This window comes from Malus sylvestris, chromosome 7, assembly GCF_916048215.2.
Source record: "Malus sylvestris chromosome 7, drMalSylv7.2, whole genome shotgun sequence".
NCBI classification, from domain to species: domain Eukaryota; kingdom Viridiplantae; phylum Streptophyta; class Magnoliopsida; order Rosales; family Rosaceae; genus Malus; species Malus sylvestris.
The window spans coordinates 22,784,205-22,804,813 of record NC_062266.1 but is presented as its reverse complement, the minus strand read 5'-3'; the positions used below and the strand labels follow the sequence as shown (position 1 = coordinate 22,804,813).

Sequence of the window (20,609 nt, the reverse complement as noted above, 5' to 3'; positions counted from 1 at the left end):
GCTGTTATGTCATAATTTCGACAATTGTCACTTATTTTTTTTACCTTTTTTTATTGTTTTCCCCAAACACCCTTCTCCTCAAAAGGCTCAAATTATGGTGGAATATTTGACACCTTTGCTAATTTGGAGCCTGTTTTAGTGGCAACAGAGTTATTCGCGCTCAATCCAAACACTCTCACATATCGGGAGAAAAATGAGCGTATAGATTAGTATCTTTTTTAAAGGCGACAGAAATCGTAAAACCTTACAATTTACGGGACAATATTTTCAGTTTTAGAGTTTTTACTAAAAGAAATATATGCGCACTTTTTATAATTTACATAAAATCAAAATGGCCAAAGGATATTATGAAGTAGGGTTGAATCAATTTAAAGTGTGTTTCTAAGACAAGGATTACAAAGTGGTCTTGACATATGAAGTAGCGCTCTATCTACTTAAAGTGTGTTTCCATGGCATTGAGTGGTTGTTGGTAGCGCTCATCATCTATCACCGAGGTAGCGCTCTATCTACTAAATCTCTTAGGCTGACTTGTAGACCTAATATTTCACACTTTCAGCACTTATGGGCCTTCTCTTAAGACCCATCTTTTAACAACTATACATTATTTTAATGGATCTAAAAGGACCATGTGTTAATAATGACATGTGAAAAGCGTTTCAAAATAAATTAAACTCGATAGTATATTAGAATCTCAACATGTTATATAAAATGGTAAAACATTTTTGTAACTAATATAATGAGATTAGTTAGTCTTTATATTATATCATATTTACAATAAGAGTATAACTAATAAAGAAAATCAAATTAGTTAATTTATATCTAATCTAATCTAATTTGTTTATTTGGTATTTTATGTTAACGTTATTATAGTTAGACCAATTCATACCACAATGGTGGAGATGAGTATTACATTTGCACCACGACGTGAGTTTAAACTCCGTTGGTTCCCTAATTTAATTTAACAAATCTATCGTTTTGATAAAAATAAAAAATAAATTCATTAGCGTTGTTGGGATACGAGGGCAATAGTGTAATTGTGATTATAACCTGACTGCTAATTATGTAGGAGAGACAAACGATTTGTGGTCAAAATTAAACGATACAGATAAACACAGATGTGATTTCTCATGCAATAATTGAGGGATGCCTCGCTCCAAGACAAAGGGCTGGCAGCTGGGGATGTTTTGCTGGGGCCTTCTATGTCTAGCTTCATATCTTTTATCGATTCTACACCTCATGTACAATAATTACGTATTATCTTATCCTGCGTGGAACTATGTAACTGTTTCCACGTATTATGAGTGGGACATATTGTCCTTGCCAAACCGCGCCGGACTTTGTTTGTGGCTGTCACACAATCACGTGTTAACATATACTTAAATTATAATATTGTATATTATGTAGATGTTATAAATAGGCAAGAATTAGATAAACAATATTTGTTAAAAACAGGAGCGAAGCGAGTGCAAAATATCACACTATAACTTTAGTAACTATAACACAAAGGATGACAGATTACGCCCGCGCGTTGCTGCGAAAACCAACTATTACAGGCGTAATCAAATGAATAAAACATATTTAAGTTGAATAAGAATGTTCCCATGATTAGTCTTCTCGTTTATTTTTCACAAACCAATCACATATTAAAAATCCAAGTACGAAAGCTTTGCAAAGATAAATAAAAAAATTATATAACTAATTAGACTTTGAACATGCAATCAGGGCACATAATCGTATACCTAAAAATAGCAAGGAACCGGCTTCTTCCTCCCACAACCAGAGTTCTTGAAATTTCCAAAGAAAGTAAATCCGTTAGCAATTCAAAGAAATTGGAGGACCAAATCGTTTTACATTTGAGTTAAATGAGCAAAGGTAAACCAATTAAATGAGATACTAAACACATTTCGAATCTATGAAATAGAAGAACAATCATGTTAGGACTCCCAAGATGGTGTCCTGAGCACAAAATTATAGGTTAATAAAGGTAAATCCCAATCCAAAGCTCCAACCTTTTAACCGAAAATGAAAACAAAAAAGCATGGAACATATATTTCAGTTTTATTATTAGATTTTCTAAATCCTCAATTTGAATGTGTTGTAAAGAACTGCTAAAGATAATACCACAAACTAAGGGTGGCAATCTGACCATCGTTATGCATGTCATGTCGACTCTATGCAACTTAATATAAAAAATTTAAGCACCATTAGACAGTCTCCTAAGCATCTACAAACCATTAACATTATTTCCCCAATTTTATTTCCCAATTTTATCAAATGCTTCATAAACGATCACAATTTCCACCTAACTCCGAACAAACAATATTGATAAATCTTTATCATCAACTTTAACAAAACAGATTACAGCGAAAAGAAAAAAAAAAGTTCCTATGCAAACAAATTCTTCTAGATGTCCAACCTAACCCATCTAAGGGAAGGCAAGCAATCAGACGTGCATTCAGACCAAGCAAAATAAATTTTACAATTTATCAAAACAGCAACTGATTCTCCCGAAGAGAACACACACACACATACCAACATATTATTCACCATATTCTAAGCTTTCATTTTCGTTCTATCTCTTTCGTTATCTAAACTTATAGTTATCAAAGCAGCAATAAAATCATAGAGACACCTTCAATCATTTATCAAAACTGAATTAAATAAACTTCTGCTCAGCAGTCCGTTAATTTTAATTGCAACTCTCATTCTAAAAATTTAAAAATTTTCATTTGAATAATCAAACGCACTTGCACGTTACATTCCTCTTATTGGTTCTTGACACAATACATTTTACGATTGATGTACTAATATCACTACAAACATGAATCGCGATAGATATAGAAACCAAACTTGCACACAAATGTTTCACTGAATTCAGAACCACTTAATTCAACATAAAAAATTACCTCACATGTTTGCTCCCCTTCTGCTCTCGCATTGTCGGCTCCGCTACTAAACGATTAACGAAGTCCTAAAAACAGAGCAAAAAACGTTTACCAATCCAACATTCCAACACATGGTTTTGGCAGGTATAACATTTCAACATAAGCATGATATAGAAAGAAAGAAATCACATGTCACTTTGTTTTATAGAACCAACAAAAAGGGCAATTATAAGAGAATGTAACCAATTTTAAAGAGTAAATCAGTCTCCCAATAAAGGAGAGCAATGCTGGCGGTAGACCAAGAGTAAGTAAAACCTGACTGCTGCAACAAAAACACAATTGACTTTCACACTACAGAAATAAATAATAAAAAAACACATACTTGCACCCAATGCATTGTTTTTTTTTTCTTTCTGTGCAGTATAAGAATAAAAAAGGATAACATTCCCCTGAAACCAAATTCATTCCCCAATTTCTTGCAACAAAGAGGGAGACCAACCTTGTGTTCTCGGAGAACAATATAACAATTAGACACAATCAGACTGATCCAAGTTCCCACTATGATAATGAAAAATTAAAATCAATAAAATAGCTCAAATCATATCACAGTATGTCACAAAGTACACCATTTGATAATCAATAAATTTAACAAAAATGGATTCAACTCACTCCAAGGTAAGCAAGCTTATTAAGCATTTTGTCATAGTAGTAATTGAACTTGAAATTCCCTTCTAACGTGATCAACCCTATTTGATCCACAGTTAAAGACCCTAAAAATGTAAACCCCTACTTTAAATTTACACCCTTACACCCTCATTTTCCTAGACTTTCTCAGGAACAAAACAAAACATATAACACTCAAAATTCAAATCAATCGAACTAAAATAACCGATGGGGAGACCAATCTCGTGCTCTCTAAGGACACTGAATGATTTGAGACAACCAGAGTGATCCAAGTCCTTACTGTGATCATGAAAAATTATAATTAATAAAATCACTCAAATCATATACAGCATATCATAAACTATGTCATCTGATAATCAATGAATTTAACAAAATTTAAAATGAATTCGAATCATTCCAAACAGTGATATTTTATATATACATTTACAACAACAAAAAATTCAGTTTTTAGCAACTGGGATCAAAATAAAAACACAAAACAGGAATTTAAGTACCCACACACAAAAACATCGCATAAAGATCATTAAAAAAACCACCCAAAACAACAGAAGAGAAAACAAATATGAAAAAAAACACTCTACAAATTTAAGTTAACAGTTTTAATTCAAAAGAAACGATATTAGTTAAATAACCTAGAATGTAAAATTAATACAGAATAAAGAGAAAAACACATTCTTAGTTCTCTTTTGCAGGAAAGAAGACAGAAACTGTTTAAAACAAATAAAGTTTTAAGAGTTTAAAAATTTAACTCAGAAGAAACCATATTAGTTGAGTCAACCTAGAATGTAAAACTAAAACAGAATAATAGAGAAAAACACATTCCCAGTTCTTTTACAGGCAAGAAGACAGACACCGTTTAAAAAAAGTCAAACTTCACTCTGTATCAATTAATCAATAGTCTAAAGTATGAAAAAAAAAATTGATTTCAAAGCCTTCCTTAGGAACTTAACAACGTATCAACAAACATTACGTTAGCGATGATGGTATCCATGAAACCCCAAGTTGCAAGCAAATATTGCCTTTGGAAATTTTCAATATAAATGGTTTTGCAAACCAACCACTAATGAAACATCTAATTTCAAACAAATAATAAAAACTTTCTTTAACTGACACATTATCCTTCTTCTTTCCTCCCATTTACTTCCCACCCTCCCTATTAATCCCTCCATTTTGAAACTCCTATATTCTTCCTATTCTGTACAAAACCTGCCAAATCATTTCCTCACTTCTCAAAACCCAAATAATCACTTAAAATGCACAAAATTACAATTAAATCAATATTACATTACACAAAATGACATTCAAAACCATAATACACTAAAACCAAGGGTGAATTCAACACCCTCAATAAGTGGAAGCATTCGTACCTCAAATGAATTTGTAGCTTAATTTTCTTGCTGAAAAACCTTGACCTACAAAACCAAATTACATTTATCAACAAAAAGGAATCAATGTAGGAAAGCAAACACAATACAGAAAAAATGGCCATTCAAGTCAACTCTATTTAGATTGTAATAACTCCCAATTTAAGAAAGCAAATCAATACAGAAAGCAAATATAATCCAAATTACCTCGAACACCGCCATCATATTTTTACTCCGTTAGGTATACACGTCCTTTTCTTTCTAGATAAACTTTATTTCTTTGAAGTTTATGCAGGGTGCATTCCAATTTAACCCTTTAAATGTTTGTATAAAACTTAGGGTTATCAGGGTAGTTCTATTCTAATTTAATACATTATATTCTCGCCTGCTTGCAAGTCAACTAAGTCAACTAAGTCAACTATTCAACCTTCACATATTGTTTATTAGCTTCCATATGGACCAAGTCTTTGTAGAAAAATCAATGTGTGGAAAGGGCTTAAATACTTCAATTATGGATATGCTAATGTATAATCCTTTGTTCTAGACCAATTTCGTTCTTAGTTTGTCTTCTAAAAGTTGAAAAATGTTAAAAAAAATCTCCTCTTTTTTCCCTTGATACAAACGACAATTTTTTTTTTTTGTATTAATATAAATTTGTTTGCACCAAGGGATGGGGTGGGAACATATCTTGAAATATGGCCACGCCCACATTTGCAGCTGAAGAACACTTAAATATAAGTTTAATTTGGTGCTACTATAGGTTTAATTTGGGTCTGTTCCACCACTTAAAATTTGCAATATTGATTTTGAACAATGAATAAGAAAATTCTACCAAGAGACAGTAAAATAGTAAATCAACTTAATTTCTGTAAAAACAATAATAATAATAATAAACTTGTGCAAAAATTTCATGAAATTTTGGTAAAAAGGGAAAAGAAAAGGGTTAAGACAATCAAGACTAATGGAAATTTTGATATTGTTTTAACATTAACTCAGGTTGATTTTGTTCACCAGCATTAATAAAATGAATGACTTTAACTTGGGCAAGCAAACAATTAAATTCGACGTAAGCCAAGTAACTTAGAAGTTAACCATATGAAAAAAGCAATGACAATCAAACTAACCTCTTCTTTTCATATGCAGTATAATCTGTTCTCTATTTTGCCTTTGTGAAGAATGCACTTTTCACTCCCTACACACAAAATAGCATACATTGAAAATGCTCAGTAACATTATAAAAACTATAGATATACAGTACTGTATATGTATCATATACTATATTGTATACGTATTTGGACATAAGGTATAAAGATTTACTAACATAATTTAAATTTAACAAAAGAAGTAATTACAAATTAAAATCAAACGATATATAGTTGTTCAAAAAAATTCTGCTAAATTTTACAAATAGTATTATAAATTGTTAAAAAAAAATAACACCATTGAAAAAACTCACCACTCAAATCTGCAATTCTATTAAAAACACATCACTAAAAATTAACTCCAAGGAAATGGGATTAACAAATTATACCTTTTTAAGAGTTGGAATCGTTTGATCTATATCTTGAGGATAGGCATGAAAAGAAGTCTAAGGTTAAACATATGGTAAAAATTACACTGGATCAAAGAATGATTAGAGTTGATGGATGTAGTATGGAATATAAGTTTCTGGAGAGAGAGACAACCAAACTTCACATTGGATCATATTTTTTTAGAGATAGAGAGAGTTCTACTTTTCAACAGCGGAGAGAACAAATTCAATCTTAGGCATAAAAAGAAAAAATAGAAGCTTCATAGCACAATAATTAACCACAATCCTCTGTTTTTCTAAGTGCAAATAGAAAAAAGGAATCAAAATATTCAACACAAAATCTTCACATTAGCTCAAGAACTATATTATTTCCAGTGCTTTCCAATTTTCCAGCACGGAACAACAAACATAAAAGCATTAAAAATATATAATTGCAAAAAAAAAAAAAATTCCAAGAAACTAAATGCAAAGTTAGCCAGATCTGCACAATAACACAAACCCATTACTTAAAATTAAGAGCATTGCGGCTCACCCTGAAAACACCCATTTTGCAATGAGGAAGAGAGACACTGCTGCTCTGGCTGTTGAGTGCTGCTGGCTCCAAAGCAGTTTGTCTACCAGAACTTTATAAGAGCAAGTCCAACCCTTCAAAGCCACTGTAAATCGCCAAGGATTTACATCATTCTGCTTCCCTAAAAAAAGCAAACAAAAAAAGAAAAAAAATGGGAAGTATAAAATTCAAATGACCCTTTATGAACATAACCCAGAAATTTTACTTGTATTCCATAAATGCAATAAAACAAAAGTCAGTGTCTCCATTTTCCAAACAACCAACCAAGCAAGCAACAAACTTCGAAAACTCTAATTCTAACCAATTTAGAACTATAACCAAGTAAACCACTTAATCAACAAAACCCACTAAATTTCTCAAAAACCCAACAAATTTAAAGGATATCCAGATGATAAATCCCAGTAAAATCCCAAATTTGAAAACCAGAAGAAAAAAAAAAGGCAAAAAGGCTTATCTTTCTTCACTAATCGGACACTAACAGAAAAAACCTTAATTCATATTACTCCCCTCTCGCTCACGCTCACGCTCTCTCTCTCTCTCTCTCTCTCTCTCTCTCTGCGACGTCATAGATTGAACAAAGAAAAACGAAATAATGGGGAACAACCTAACCCCAATCCCTATGAAACCCCCAAGAACGAAATGACGACTCCACTCTCTAACTTGTAATCCTCATCGTGCGATCTGAAGCATAGATGGGCAGTCATCCCGACCCTTAGCTCTCCCCTCTCCCTCTCCCTCTCTCTCTCTCTATCTGTCTCTATCTATTTGTCTCTGTGTCATGGCTCTATATCTCTGTCTCTGTGTCACGGTTAGGTTGAAGAAAGAAGAAGGAAATGATGGGAAGTGGGAACAACCTAACCCCAATACCTCTGAAACCCCAAGAACGAAATGACAACTCCACCCCTCTAACTTGTAATCCTGATGGTGCGATCTGAAGCCCAGATAGGCAGTCTCGTCATTTAGACTCCCAAAGGGCCGGCCTCACACCAGCAAATGAGAAAGCCCAGGGAAAAATTCATGAACAGCCCAAAACAACTCAGCCCCAATACCAGCCCAAATGTGATGGGTTTCTTGTAAATAAGGTGAAATTGGATGGCAAACTTGTGACTGTAGCTAAGCTACAGTCAATTCATTCCTCAATTTTAGAATAGATAATAACACAAAGGATGACAGATAAAGATAGGGAGGGAGATATACTGATATTATTTCTTTGATTCTTTCTTTCGCAGTGTGTTTTGATAACACATGGATCGCTCTATTTATAGAGCTACTCCCATGAGAATATCTAAAAATGATATGATGGTTACTTTTGACAAGATTACATAACAACAAATATATCATTATCCTTTTCACCTTTTTCGAAATGCATGTGGGTATACTAATGCATGTGGGATGTGGGCATACACCATACAGTTTTTACAACACTCCCTCTTGGATGTCCATATATCAACATCAGTTGTATTGTTAAAACCTTGCTTGGAAAAACCCAGTGGGAAAAAACCATAGCGAAGGAAAAAGAGTACAACTTTACCTAGATTGTTGATATAGTGTTATTTAAGCTTATGTTGCCTCTTTAAAACCTTGATAGGAAAAACCCAGTGGGAAAAATCCTAATCGAAAGAAAAAGAGTACAACATGCATGTATTATGGATGCTCCCCCCTGAATTGTATCTCTGCCTGATTCTGCATTCTTCAAATTTAGTTGATTGGTAAGCCGACGTAGTCTGATTCCCTGCACTAATTTCTGAAATGTGCACTTTGGTAAAGATTTGGTGAACAAGTCTGCCAGATTTGCATTGGAATGGATTTGTCTGGCTTCAATAACTTTAGCCCTCTGAAGCTCATGTGCACTGAAAAACTTTGGAGATATGTGTTTAGTCTTATCGCCCTTAATGAATCCTTCATTCATTTATGCAACACAAGCTGCATTATCTTCATGGATGACAGTTGGAGTGTCTGTCTTTGAAGTTAAACCATATGAATTCTGGATATGAGGGATCATTGATCTTAACCAAGAACGTTCACGACTTGCTTCATGTAAAACAAGTATTTCTGAGTGATTAGAAGATGTAACAACTAGTGTTTGCTTTGTTTAGCGCCATGAGATTGATGTATCTTCATTAGTGAACTCATATTTAGTTTGTGAACGGGCTTTATACGAATCATAGGGGAAACCAGCATCTGCATATCCAGCAAGGATATAGTCATTTGTGGATTTCTCTAAGTATAAGAGACTCATATCTGTTGTCCCACGAAGGTATCGCAAAACATCTTTGATTCCTTTCCAATGACGAATTGTTGGAGTATAGTTATACCTTGCTAATAAGTTAATTTAAAAAGCTATATCTGGTCGAGTACATTGTGCTAAATACAATAAAGCACTTATTTCACTCAGATATGGTATTTCTGGACCAAGGACCCTTTCATCATCTTCTTTTGGATGGAATGGATATTTCTTAATGTCCAAAGAACGAACGACCATTGGCGTGCTAAGTGGATAAACCTTGTCCATTCCAAATCTCTTCAGGATTTTTTCAATATAAAATGATTAGTGGACCAAAATTCCACTAGCACAATGCTCAGTATGCAGGCCGAGACAATATTTTGTTTTCCCAAGGTCTTTCATTTCAAATTCGCTTTTCAGATATTCAACAGTTTTATTGAGCTCTTCAGGAGTTCCAAAAAGGTTCATATCATTGACATATGCTGCCACTATAGCAAATCCAAAATTGAATTTCTTAATGAACACACAAGGGCAAATGACATTATTGATATATCATTCTTTGATCAAATACTCACGGAGACAATTATACCACATTTGTCCAGATTGTTTCAACCCATACAATGATCGCCTTAATTTGATTGAGAGCATACCTCGTGGTTTGTTAGTCGTTTCAGGGAACTTAAGTCCTTATGGGACTTTCATATATATGTCAGTATCTAATTCTCCATATAGATACGCGGTGATGAAATCCATAAGTCGCATGTCAAGTTTTTCTGAAACCACTAAACTTATTAAGTAACGGAACGTAATTAAGTCCATTACAGGAGAGTATGTCTCCTCATAATCAATTCCATGTCTTTGTGAAAGCCTTGTGCAACGAGTCGTGCTTTATATCTTGCAATCTCGTTTTTCTCATTACGCTTTCTTGTGAATACCCATTTATAACCCACGGCATTTACATCAGGCGGGGTTTGGACTATCGGTCCAAAAACACTTCGCCTTTCCAAGGAATTTAATTATGCCTGGATTGCATTTTTCCATTTAGGCCAATCTTGTCTCTGTTTGCATTCATCAACAGAACGGGGCTCAATATCATCGTTTAATATGATTTCATTGGCTACTAAGAATGCGAACATGTCGTCGATGATTATTTCATTTCGATCCCATAATTTGTTAGTACATGCATAATTTATGGAGATTTCTTTGCTTTCATGCACTTCTGTCTCTTCAGGGACATGTGTCTCATCAAGGACATTTTATTTTTCAGAATCATGAATTGGGGATTTATCATTCATTTTCTTTTCTTGAATGATTTCATTTGGATTTCAACTGTGCCCTCGTCTTTCTATTTCGAATGGCTGAATCTCTTGAACCTGGGGGTCTACCACGCTTCAGGTGTGCACCAGATGATTCACTCGCTGCCACTTTATTTTGTCCAATAGGGACATCCATTCTTACAGGTGCATTTGAATCATCATTAAATGCATCTAGTATTCGATTAGCAATACTTTGAAGGTGAACGATCATTTTCACATTGAGTGCTCTGTGGATCAAAATGAGATAAGGTGGGAACAGCCCATGTCAGCTTTTGTCGTTTTTCTGGAGCAATCTTTTCTCCCCCTAATGACGAAAAGACTGTCTTATCAAAATGACAATCCGCAAAATGAGTTATAAATATATCACATGTTAAGGGTCCCAAATATCTAATATAAATGGTGAATCAAAACCCACATAAATTCCTAGTCTGCATTGAGGTCCCATTTTAGTGCGTTGTGGCGTTGCAATAAGCACATAAACAACATAACCAAAAACTCGTAAATGTGAAATGTTTGGTTGATGCCCAAACACGAGTTATACTGAGGAGTATTGGTGGTTGGCTATAGGTCTTAATCAAACCAATGATGCAGCATGTAAGATGACATATCCTCATGCAGAAACTGGTAATTTTGTTTTCATGAGCAGAGTGTGAGCTATTAACTGAAGCCGTTTAATCAATGCTTCAGCTAAACCATTTTGAGTATGGACATGAGGAACAGGGTGTTCAACATCAATGCCCAATGTCATGCAGTAATCATCAAAGGTTCGGGACGTAAATTCACCATCATTATCAAGTCAGATTAACTTAATGGGGTAATCTAGGAACTGTGCTCGCAACTTAATTATCTGAGCAAGAAGTCTCGCAAAAGCTACATTTCGAGTAGACAAGAGACAAACATATGACCATTAGGTAGATGCATAAACCAAAACCATAAAATATCGAAATGGTCCACAAGATGGTTGAATAGGCCCATAAATATCCCTTTGAATTCTTTGCAAAAATGATGGGGATTCAGCATTAACCTTTAATTGTGATGGTTTAATTACTAACTTCCTTTGAGAACAAGCCTTGTAAGGGTTATCATTTGAGATAGCAATGTGTCTGCTCAATAATGGATGTCCATTAGAGTTGGTAATGATCCTACACATCATGGTGGATCCTGGATGACCCAGACAGTCATGCCAAAACATGTTAACTTTTGAATCAATGAACTTTTGGTTCATAACAGTAAATGATTCAACTCTCTTAATGTACGTATTATATAATCCACTCGACAAACTACGCAACTTCTCCAATATACACTTCTGGGTATCATTGGAGGTAATGCATAAATACTCCACATTTTCTACATTTTTTGTTTCAATGTGGTATCCATTTAAACGTATATCTTTGAAACTCAACAAATTTAGAGTAGATCGAGTAGCATACAATGTATTTTTTATGGACAATATTGTTCCATTTGGTAACATAATATGGGCTTTCCTTGAGCCTTCAATTACATCTGATTGGCCTAATATTGTTGTTACCCTTACATTTGTAAGCATTAAGCTTGAGAAATACTTTCGATCACAAAGTATTGTATGTTTGGTTGCGCTATCCGAAAGACAAATATCTCTACCATTTCTCATGTTTTGAAAATAACCACAGTTTTTATGCATGCTTTCTGAGTAAAGAGGATCACAGTTAAAAACAACTTATTATAATAAAAGGGAAATTGAAATGCCACTTTTATTGAATTGAAATCCAAGTTTTATACTACAATTTCAGAATAAAAGATACATCAAACATAAATGATTCAATCAGACCGGTACACTTCATTCCCTTTTTCCATAATGAAGTTTGAAGCATCTAGGTAGGTTGTGTTCAACTGCTCTGATAAGTTGAGTACTGGATCAGGTATATCCATTGGTCTAGCCTGGTAGAGGAAATTGATCTCGACACCCTTCTCCTTGAAGGAGGCTTGATATAGATCCAACAGATGTTTTGGGGTACGACAGGTACGCGCCCAATGCCCATTGCCACCACACCTATGGCAGGCTCATTCAGAGTTTCTAGGAATGTTGTTCATATGAGCTTTGCTTTTATGGCGATTTGCAATCTTGAAGCTCGGGCCTGAATTATGCCTTAGAACCTGGTTGTGAAACTGGACACCATGGTTCTTGCATTTCCTGTTCTACCAGCCTCGTTTGTGGCCACGTCCTCGTTTGTAATTATTGCTACGAGAGAATGTGGTATTCCCTTTAAGGGAAGTAGCATTCACTTCTAGGAATAGTGTCGATCTAGTGGGTTGGGACTGATGATTCTTTATCAGGAGCTCATTGTTTTGTTCAGCTACTAGGATCACAGATATCAGCTGGTTGTATTCAGTGAAGCTTTGCTCTCTATACTGCTGCTGCAGGAGCACGTTGGAGGCATGGAAGGTGCTGAAAGTCTTTTCCAACATATCTTCCTCAGTGATGGTTTCCCCACAGAGCTTCATCTATGAGCTAATTTGAACATCGCAGAATTGTACTCAGCCACTGACTTAAAATCCTGGATTCTTAGGTGCGTCCACTCATAACGAGCTATTGGAAGAATGGTCGTTTTCTAGTGATTGTATATGTTTCTCAATGCCTTCCAAAGAGCTAATGGAATGGATCTTCAACCGTTAGGTTCTCGCTCTTGAGTCCTTTATCAAGGTGGCGACGAATAAAGATCATGGCATTTGCCCAATCTTGAGATGGTGCACTGTTTTCCTCTCTAATGGTTTCTCCAAGATTTCCTGCCTCCAGATGGATCTTGGTATCCACTACCCAGGTAAGGTAGTTCTTCCCAGTAATGTACAAGGCAACAAAATCATGCTTTACCAAGTTCACCATTTTCTTTTCTGAAAGAAAAATGAGATGTGTAAGAACTTGCAATAATATGTATTTCTAGTGGAATATAATGTTAGAACTTCTGGTTCTTACTATTTCATTTTGATCTTCAGGCCAAACTGATAAGCATTCGAAACATCAAGCTCAAGATTTACATGATTAATGAGAAGGGCAATTATACCACACAATTCTCATTGAAGTAAGTATAGGATGGGCGATAATTTCGCACCACTCAAACTGCAGGAAAATTTAAATATGCAGAGCATGGTGGGCGATTATACCACACCACCTAAAATTGTAGTAAAATTAAATAGCATGCAAATTTAAATATGCAGGGTGGACGATTATACAACACCACCTAAAATTGCAGTAAAATTAATTTGCAGTCCAACATGGGCGATGATACCACACCATCTTTGCTCGCAGTAAAATTAATATAAATAAATACTAGGTTAGTAATCAGGAACTACACCAAACAAGAAATCAAATATATAAGTAATTGTTAAATTGAGAACGAGAAGCAGGCATAGTGCAAACAGTTCTTCACGAGGGTATATCCAGCAGCTGAGGCAAAGGAAGAAGAAGAATAGTAAAATCCCTGGAGGAAACATTTTTGGCGAATGGAGATGATAACTGTTTAGGGTTAGAGAGTCGTACTGATAACGTGTTATAAATGGGCAAAAATTAGAGAAATAACTTTTGCTAAAGATAAGAGCGAAACGGGTGCAAAATATCACACTATAACTTTAGTAGCTATAACACAAAGGATGACAGATAAAGAGAGGGAGGGAGATATACTGATATTATTTCTTTGATTATTTCTTTTGCAGTGTGTTTTGATAACACATGAATCACTCTATTTATAGAGCTACTCCCACGAGAACATCCAAAAATGATATGATGGCTACTTTTGACAATATTACATAACAACAAATATATCACTATCATTTTCACCTTTTTTCCAAATGCATGTGGGTATACTAAAGCATGTGGGATATGGGCATACACCATACAGTTTTTACAATAGTAGATTAATAGTATTATGTAACATACGAGTGTAAACATCAAATACAAAAACTACTCAATCGAGTTAGGATAACATTTCATCTTTGTAACACTGTAGAAACTCCTTCCTCTATCTCCATAAATAATCAAGAGATGTTGTTCTCTTGGTGACCTGGTGACCTATATCACTCATCGTTGAATTTACTATCAAGAATTGAGATTGAAACATTAGACAAACGTCCATTTAATATACATCTTGTATATCAAATTCAACGATGATTGACTACGACGAAGAACACATTTCCGTCATGCAAAACCCTCTATTGGATAAATTAATCACTACAAACTTTCTTCATTAGTCATTTATGCATGCAATGGTTAAGAATTTCAACTATCCAAATCATTGAGAAATGAGCTTTATAGTAAACAGGCTCTACACTGTTGTATCAAGAATCAAAATAATCTTATTGGGCTTGAATTATAGCCCAATTCTTGTTGGATAAAAAATGGTACTGGTCCTCCTATCCACATTCAAGAAAGAAGGCATACGAGCTACGAGAAAAATTAAAAGTCAATCACGTTATAAAAGAGATAGATATATAACTGTGTGAGATTAGTGATTGGTCACTTTTTGTTGCAAATTATTAGGTTCATTCTAGGGAAGGTTTGATTTTATTCTCCAAAATCACAAAAAGAGGTATACCTTTATAGCAAATTAATTGAAAATATGTCATTGCATTAAACCCCTAGGAAGGAACATTTTGTGAAGATGTACTCTTGTTTTCTTCTTCAGCACTCCTTGCCTTATTTCCTCCACCTAGTTATACCCCAGAAACAAAAAATGAGGGACTGTGCAGAAAGATGTAAGTGAACTTCTGGTTGTTAGTTTTATATTATATACTACATGTATTATATACCCTAGAAAATTTGGAGAATAATTCTTATCAGTTTGCACAATTTAATTGAAAAGAGTTCATAGAAGATTCAATGACGGATTCAGGATTCTAACATCGAGTGGTTTTAGTCAAGGCACACTTGGCGCTACTCGAATGGCAGGTTGTCGCCTAGACGGAGCCTAGGCAGGGTCCTAGGTGGATTTAAGTAAATTTATTATATATAATAAAATAAGTGTCTATTTACTCTCAAGAAAATATTATAGTTGTATTGAGAATTTGGGTTTATTACTTTAATTAAGTTTATTATTTAACATATAACATACAAAATATCAAAATTGTTGCTTCAATATCTAAGAAAACTAATTAAAATGATTTGAAAACTTTGAGTTTTAACGATAATGACAAAATATAGGGTAAAGTGAATAGTACTAGAATTGACATTTTAGTGTAAAAATATGGTTTTTCATTAAAATGAATAGCACCGGGAGCTTTTCGTTAAAATTCCCTTAATATTTTAGTGAATTTGATGGTATGAGAAGTAAGTTCAAGTGATTACGAGTTTGTAGTACTTTACGAAATATTTTTCAAAGGTCATATGAATTTAAACATATAGTATAAAAGGTATTGGTTGAATAATACATTATTCCTTTGTTAATTCAAAATGTTATGTGGCACAACCTGATTAGACAACAATTAAAAAAGAAAAAGAAAAATTGGGAGTTGGTCAAGTGGGAAATGGAGGTAGAAAGTAATTTTCTCTTTCTTCTTCGTTGGAACCAAGGTCCAAAAACAACAGAGCCATGGTGGTTTTCTTAGGGTGTTCCTTTTCGTCTAAAATTAGATTTTTCTCTCGTTTTTCAAAGCTTCTATTGCGCAACATCTGCACAACCATTGTGGTCTTCTCTCTTTCCACCACCTGCCCAAACCGTTGGGTCTTCCTTATAGGTCCTCACATGTGCTTTTTTGGACTTTCGGGTGGTCCTAGACTACATGGGTCCAAGAGCGGATATACCCCTAAAAAGGAATTTTTATATAAGTGAACTAGTGAAGTGTATAATAGATAGGCCTGGTAAACGGGTTGTGTCTGTTGTGTTCATGTCGTTTTCGTGTAACAACTGTTATCTTAACGGGTCGTGTCGTGTCACACCTGTTATCTTAACGGGGTAAAGTGACCCGACCCATTATGACCCATTATGACCCGTTAAGAAAAATATTTTTTTCTACTTAAATTTGCACATACCACACATTGCCACATAAATATTACTTCAAAACATTAAAATACATTTGTCGTTTAAGTGCTACATCTACACTCGAAAATAAGAGTCTAATAAACAAACATCCATACAATACTAGTTTATTACAAAATATTAAATGTGCAAGGATATGCAAAATGAAAGAGTTTTGTTTTCAAGGTTGTGAAGCCTTTCTCCAAAGTTTAAACCTTGCCAATGGAACTCAAAGCTTGCATGTTATTCCTTTTACAAAATCCTCAATTTTCATCGATCATCATGACATAAGATTTTGTGGTATCCACTAGTGTAAATATTTTAAATTGAAGATCGAATTCATTCATTATATTCATATAGGGTCAAGGAGTGTAGCTGTAAAAAATCATCAAAATTGAAGTTTAAATAACCGTTAAATCGTGATTTTTAGTTGATAACCGTCGAAAAGTTTTTTTCCTGTTACTTGATCTCTGAATGTTTGGTTTTTTACAATTTTTGACGTATACGATCTTGAAGCATATACAAACAAGTTTGACGGTTAGATCGTTGAAATTAGTTTCGTAGAATGCGTATCACATCAAAACGATAGATTCACTAACACTTAGAGTTTATTTATACTTTCATTAAGTATAACTAGTGTAAATATTTTAAATTGAAGATCGAATTCATTCATTGTATTCATATAGGGTCAAGGAGTGTAACTGTAAAAAAATCATCAAAATCGGAGTTAAAATAACCGTTATACTGTGATTTTTTGTTGATAACCGTCGAAAAGTTTTGTCCCGTTACTTGATCTCTGAATGTTTGTTTTTTGCAATTTTTGGCTTATGAGATCTCGAAGTATATATAAACATGTTTGACAGTTGGATCGTTGAAACTAGTTTCGTAAAATGCGTATCCCATCAAAACAATAGATTCACTAACACTTAAGAATTTATTCATACTTTCATTAAGTATAACATAAGATTTTGTGGTATCCGTTAGTGTAAATATTTTAAATTGAAGATCGAGTTCATTCATTGTATTCATATAGGGTCAAGGAGTGTAACTGTAAAAAAATCATCAAAATTGGAGTTAAAATAACCGTTAAATCGTGATTTTTCGTTGATAACCGTAAAAAAGTTTTGTCCCGTTACTTGATATCTGAATGTTTGTTTTCTGCAATTTTTGGTGTATGCGATCTTGAAGTATATACAAACATGTTTGACGGTTGGATCGTTGAAACTAGTTTTGTAGAATGCGTATCCCATCAAAACAATAGATTCACTAATACTTAAGAGTTTATTCATACTTTCATTAAGTATAACATAAGATTTTGTGGTATCCACTAGTGTAAATATTTTAAATTGAAGATCGAGTTCATTCATTATATTCGTATAGAGTCAAGGAGTATAGCTGTAAAAAATCATCAAAATCGGAGTTAAAATAACCGTTAAATCATGATTTTTCGTTGATAACCGTCGAAAAGTTTTGTCCCGTTACTTGGTTTCTGAATGTTTTTTTTTTGCGATTTTTGGCGTATGTGATCTTGAAGCATACACAAACAAGTTTGATGGTTGGATCGTTGAAATTAGTTTCGTATAATGCGTATCCCATCAAAACGATAGATTCACTAACACTTAAAGTTTATTTATACTTTCATTAAGTATAACATAATCCACTAGTGTCAATATTTTAAATTGAAGATCGAATTCATTCATTGTATTCATATAGGGTCAATGAGTGTAGTTGTAAAAAATCATCAAAATCGGAGTTAAAATAACCGTTAAATCGTGATTTTTCGTTTATAACCGTCGAAAAGTTTTGTCCCGTTATTTGATCTCTGAATGTTTATTTTTTGCAATTTTTGGCGTATACGATCTCAAAGTATATACAACCATGTTTGACGGTTGGATCGTTGAAACTAGTTTCGTAGAATGCGTATCCCATCAAAACAATAGATTAACTAACACTCAAGAGTTTATTCAAACTTTCATTAAGATTTTGTGTTATCCACTAGTGTAAATATTTTAAATTGAAGATCGAGTTCATTCATTGTATTCATATAGGGTCAAGGAGTGTAGCTATAAAAAATCATCAAAATTGGAGTTACAATAATCGTTAAATCATGATTTTTCGTTGATAACCATCGAAAAGTTTTGTTTCGTTACTTGATCTCTGAATGTTTGTTTTTTGCGATTTTTTGCTGATACGATCTCGAAGCATATATAAACAAGTTTGACAGTTAGATCGTTGAAATTAGTTTCGTAGAATTCGTATCCCATCAAGTTCAATGGTATATATATATTTATTAAGTAGATTTAAATTTATTTATTTTGTACATATAACACTTAAGAAATTGAATGGTATGTATATTTAAGCCGATCCAATGGTCACCAATTTTTAATATATAATTATTATAGTATTTTTTTAGGGTTATAAAATTATAAAATTAATATTTTGCTTATCGTGTGTCGTGTTACTCACGTGTATACCCGAACTAACCTGTTATCTTAACAGGTGCTTATCGTGTTACCCGATAATGACCTGATTCGTTATTGTGTCGCCCGAACACCTGTTAATTTCGTGTTATGTCGTGTCGGGTTATCGGGTCGTGTCAAGAATTGTCAGGTCTAACAACAGACAACAAAGTTTATTATACTTTATATATATAAAGGGGGTAGAAATTCATTACCAAGACACCATAATTACAAACATAGAGACCTAATTATAATAAGCACATAACAAATAAGTGGACCATCAAAGTGAAGCAAAAGAACCCAAAACCAAGTTCTGGGCCCAACATCAAAAAATCAAAACACCAAAACAAACCCTAACAACTTGCAACATTTGTCGCCACCAAAACGCTACCTACCCACAATTTTGACTCATCGTCCCAAACAGAAGTCTGAAATTAGGTCTAACATAGCCCCTGAACTGGATGAAGAGAAGGCTCCAACATCCTCCAAAGAGCAGTATCGAGATATCCACCACAAATTGAAACAAACATGGGGGAGGAACCAACTTGCAAGTAACAGTGCCAGCAAAGGCAGAGAAATGGAAGAAGGTGGTGTGAACACCGAGCAGAAGCTCCATGCACCTTCCTAGGGGATCGTGAGAAATTACGTTGAAGATTTATGGGAGCAAATCCCTACGAGATTGATGAAAGATTGAGCCTATGAGGAATGAGAGATTTTTCAGTGTGACCGTTACACGAAGCAGTACACCACGTGTCCCTATATAAATTGTGGGATATGTGTGTTAAAAGGCTAATAACTTAAAAATTAAAATTTTTCACCACTTACATAAAAACACATGGTGTACCATCCGTGTTCCAGTTACAACTAAAAATTTCTCATGAGGAAGGGTATGGAGCGGATTGTTGAAAATCATAAAGGTGGAGGAGGGATGGGAAAATTAGGGCCAAAGGACAATAAAATTAGAGGAAAACAGGGGTGAGGATGAGATCAATCCAGCCAACAAACAGAGGAAAAAGTAAGTTGAAAAAGAAAGAAAGAGAAGGACAAAGAAGGCAAGAGAAACAAAGGAGGACTGCCACCGACCGTAACCAGAGTTAGGATCGTCGGTTGTGAAAGAAAGGATGAATGGAAGAACACGCACACACCAATGAGAAACATTCTCAGGTAGAGAGAACGACTCTCACCAAACGAGAGACAAAGAAGGTTATTGGATTCGACTTTATGCCCTATTTTTTAGGGCTTAAAGGTTCAAAGGGAGAAACCTCTCGACATAATTGAGATCATCTTTGAATCTCACTGGTAGGAGTCTAAGAACCAAGAAATTTGAATTGTTCAAGAGAGAGATCTGGGCCATAGTTTTGTGTAAGGCTTGGAACCAATCGATTCCTGAGCCTCTCCCCTCTCGATTGGCGTTTGCCAGCTACTAGAGCAAAGCCGAATGAGTTAATGAGGACCGTATGATTCAATTTAAATGGTCTGGATTTCTTAACCCTTAGTTTCTGACAGAGAAATCCGGTGAGGATCTCAACTCCTTTGCACAAGTACAAGCTACAACTACACAAATCAAGCTGAAGAACAAGAAAAGTAACTT

At 34.3% G+C, this 20,609-nt stretch overlaps 1 long non-coding RNA gene across 1 annotated transcript; it reads right to left on the bottom strand.

Moving 5' to 3' along the window:
* Positions 1 to 1,520: 1,520 nt before the first annotated feature.
* Positions 1,521 to 5,222, bottom strand: LOC126627767 (uncharacterized). The gene is made up of 4 exons (XR_007625132.1): positions 5,141 to 5,222; positions 4,937 to 4,981; positions 2,907 to 2,971; positions 1,521 to 1,784 (listed from the first exon to the last, which is right to left on the bottom strand). It is a non-coding gene; the product is annotated as an uncharacterized LOC126627767 (long non-coding RNA).
* Between the last annotated feature and the right edge of the window lie 15,387 nt (positions 5,223 to 20,609).